Genomic DNA, 4,475 nt, shown 5'->3' with positions numbered 1-4,475 from the left:
AAGACAATGGGATGGTATATATAAAACCATGAAAGAGAAAATTTTCCAACCAAGAATTATATGTCCAACAAAATTGTCCCTCAATATGATAATGAAATTAGGATATTTCCAGATAAGCAAAAATTACGGGAATTTGTAAAACCAGACCAACATTACAAGAGATGCTAAAGGGAGTCCTTTAGGGAGAGAATCAACAACAGCGAACAACAGACCATTAATACACATGATGATATAACCCAGAAACCAACCCAGTTATAGAGGTAGCCAAAGTAAATAAGCCTACAAGATTGTAAACAGGGAACAAAAGACATCAATTGACAAATGAGGACAACTACCGACCAAAAAGAGGGGAAAAATATGTGTAGTTACAGAACTGCTAAATGGTAGGAAAGTCAAAACAACTATAAGATAGAACAGACTGTTTTAAACTTGGGAAGAAAACTATAAATCGAAGGATAAACTCAAAGAAAAGTGATAAACCTCCACATCAAAATAAAAAGGAGGACCAGCACAAATATTTAGCCAATACTAAAACAATAACAATGAAAGAAGTGATAACACGATTCATAAACAAAACGAGTTCAACACAGAAAATTATATGGAACAAAGAAATCAACACCATGAAAAAACACATAACAAAATGACAGCAAGAAATTCATAGTTTTCAATAATTATATATCTGACAAGGGACTTATCTCTAAGATTTATAGAAAACTCCAAAGCCTCAACAGCAAAGGGATTAACAATTCAATTGAAAAATGGGCAGAAGATATGAATAGACACTTCACCAAGGAAGATATTCAGGTGACCAGCAAGTACATGAAGAGATGCTCATGATTATTGGCCATCAGAGAGATGTAAATCAAAACAGCAATGAGATATCATCTCACCCCAGCACTGATGGCAAGGTTCAATGAGACAGAAAATAACAAATGCTGGTGGGGATCTGAGAGATTGGGACTTTCATACACTGCTGGTGGGACTGTGAAATGACACAACCACTATGGAAAACAGTATGGCAATTCCCTAGAAGGCTGGAATTGGAGATACCATTTGACCTAGCAATCCCATTACTAGGTATATATCCTAGAGAGCTGAGGTCCAGAAGAAGAACAGATACATGCACACCCATGTTCATTGCAGCACTATTTACAATAGTAAAAAGATGGAAACAACCTATGTGCCCACCAGTGGAAGAGTGGATGACCAAACTATGGTACATACACACAGTGGAATGCTATGCAGCACTAAAGAATAATATAGAGTCTGCAAAACACTGCATAACATGGATGAATTTGGAGGACATTATGCTGAGTGAAATAAGTCAATCACAGGACAAATACAGTATTAGTTTGTTGTTGTGGCGGGTCAAAGAAAGGTTTATGTATGGAGGGAAACTATCTTTGTTGGTTGCCAGGGGTGGGAGGGGAGGGGAGGAAACACTGAAAAAAAAAATGTATTGACCCATGTCACTTTAGTTTGGGTATTTCACTGTATATAAATTATATTTCAAAAAATGCATTAAACAACAACAAAAAAAAACCTGACAATACCAATCATTATCAGGATGTGGGATAATTGGAAAAAAAGAAGAATAAAGAAATAACTAGAAAATCTCAATGTTTATGCCATTTTCTCTTGGTAAGTTTAAAGAGGACCTGGAGAGTTAGGACAGTTTAAATTTTTAATCACTAATTTTATTGAATTATCTTTATGATACTAAATTATCTTTAGGATACTAAATAATAAATATCGTATTATGGTTTCAGAAGATAGTCATAATGAAAATCTTCTGATATTATCTGAGTTTTTCCTTACCATATGATGCAATAAACATTGTGGATCATCTTTAGACCATCAGCATTCTTGCAGTCTGAACAATTTCCCTATGATTGATATGGTTTTTTAAAGATTTTACAATGTTTCTTTCTCCATTTGCTGGTTTGGTTATTTTTCCATATTTTCAAAATGACAATTTTATTTTCTCTAAACAATATCATCCTAGTGCCCCAGGCAGAAGAAGTGAGACAAATGTGCCAAGCATATGGATGACAGGGGAGTGATTTTCCCAGAAATGATAGCCACATTAAAGTTCTCAGAATGTCTTCCTGGCTTTGGGATATTTTAGCCAAAGAGAATGCAAGTTATCTGGGCTGAAATGGAAGTCACATAAAGAGAAAAAGGATAAGAAAACTGTCTTAATCTTTCTAGAAAAGAGAATCTTCGTCTTACTATGCATCCATTATTCTTACAGGATATTTACTTCTAAAATAGTACTGTTGGGAAATGGTACTACAATGGAAAAGAAAAGCACTGTTTGAACTAAGTAAGTCTGGGGACATACAGGAAGTAGTCATTAAATTTTATTGGAGAGACCAGTTTTTGAATGCCCACTCCCCTAAGTGAGTAGGGATTAGGATTAGCAAAGTTAATAGCATAAGGCTTTGCACTCAAGAAGCTTAAGGTATTGGCCAATTTATACTAAGGGCAAGATTGGTTTTCAATGATTTGTTGCCAGTGACTTGACTTGTAGTAAATTGACCAGCTTCTGAGAACTTCTGAGAATTTCTTAGAACTGAGAGTTTGGTGTTGCTGTTGTTTTGTTGTTAAGTGCCATCAAGTCAGTTCTGACTTACAGCAACTCTATGTACAACAGAACAAAACACTGCCCAGTCCTGCTCCATCCTCACAATAGTTAGCATGTTTAAGCCTATCATCATAGCCACTGTGTCAATCCATCTCATTAAGGGTTTTGCACTTTTTCATTGTCCCTGTACTTTACCAAGCATGATATTCTTCTCCAGGGACTGGTCCTTTCTGACAATGTGAGCAAAACATGAAAGACAAAGTCTGGCCATTCTCATTTCTAAGGGGTATTCTGGCTGTATTTCCTCGAAGACAGATTTGTTCATTCTTCCGTTGTTGTTGTTGTTATTTGCCTTCGAGTCTGCCCCGACTCAAAGTGACCCCTCCTTGGGTTTCCGAGGCAGTATCACTACAGAAGTAGGATTGCCCAACCTTCTTTCCAAGGAGTGGCTGGTGGGTTTGAACCGTCAGCCTTCTGGTTAGCAGTCAAGTGCCTTAGGCACTATGCTACCAGAGTTTATTCTTCTAGAACTCCATAAAAACTAAAAAACAAACTCATTACCATTGAGTGGGATCCAACTCATAGCAACCCCTCCTTGGGTTTCCAAGGTGGTATCACTATGGAAGTAGTTTGCCCAACCTTCCTTCAGAGAAGTGGCTGGTGGGTTTGAACCTCCAGCCTTCTGATTAGCAGTTAAATGCATTAGGCACTACTTCATCAGAGCTCCAACGTCCATAGAACATTCAATATTCTTCGCCAACACCACAATTCAAATGCATCAGTGATGGTAGTAAGACACAATTAAATTATTTAATTTAGTGTGATAAATAGTACGACAAAGCTACCACTAACAACTGTTCTGATCAGGAACACAATAGAAGGTCCTAGACTGAATGGGAGAAAAACATTAAAAAAAAAAACAAAACTCAACTTCTTAAAAAATAAAAGGTTGGTAGAGATCAGAGGAACCCCCAAGACAGTTGCCCTTAGACGCCTTTTAACCTGGACCTGAAAGCATTCCTGGAGGTCACCTTTCAGCTAAATATCATTGGCTGATAAAATAAACAGTATCTTTTGTGAGTATTGTACACCTTAAAAAAAAAAATCATCAACATGAGTGCACTTCCAGCAAGATGGCAGAATATAAACTACACAGACCTTCTGCAACAAAGACGTGAGAAACCAATTGAAACAGATACAGAATATAATCCTGGAACCTTAAGCTTTGAAGAGAAGGATAAAGAAGTGGATTAAATACCAACTGGTAGAAAAATCTGAATGTAAACAGTGAATAAGGCAAAAAACAGAGCTACAGACTATTGGCTGTCCTGAGGGTGCAGCCATTTTCAATATGTGCATGCGGCGTTCGAAGCTGGCAGCAATGTAAGAATTGGCTTTGCTCATCAAAGACTATGGGCAAGGATTACCCTTTTGGCTGACAACTAGAAAGGAAAACAGTGAAGAAGAACATTAACAGAGCTAGGAACTGTTAGCCATCTTGAATATTTGCAAGACCATTTTTATCTGTGGCCATTTTGAGTATATGCAAGTGATGTTGTGCTCTGAGCAGCAACCTAAGAATAGGCTCAGTTTGCCGAGACCAGCATGAGCAACCCACTGGAGGATGATGACTAGAAAGGTGTGCTATTCCCTGTGTTGCTCTTATACTCTACACCCTCTTGGGGGACAGAAGTGTGGTCATCTCCTGACTTCACCCATCTTCTTGACCAGCAGGTATTCCATCCTGTTCTGTGCCCTGACAGAGCCTAGGTGCTCTGCTGCACCCCCTCCCCAAAACCTTTGTATTTCTTTGATTTAAAATTATTTTATATATATATTTTTTTTTTTTCCTTTTTGTTTATTTATTTTTCTCTTTCCTTTCCCTGGC

This window comes from Orycteropus afer, unplaced genomic scaffold (assembly GCF_000298275.1).
Source record: "Orycteropus afer afer isolate SDZICR_OR568_19922 unplaced genomic scaffold, OryAfe1.0 scaffold00172, whole genome shotgun sequence".
Taxonomy (NCBI): domain Eukaryota; kingdom Metazoa; phylum Chordata; class Mammalia; order Tubulidentata; family Orycteropodidae; genus Orycteropus; species Orycteropus afer.
The sequence above is the reverse complement of the archived record's forward strand: the minus strand, read 5'-3'. Positions refer to the sequence as shown.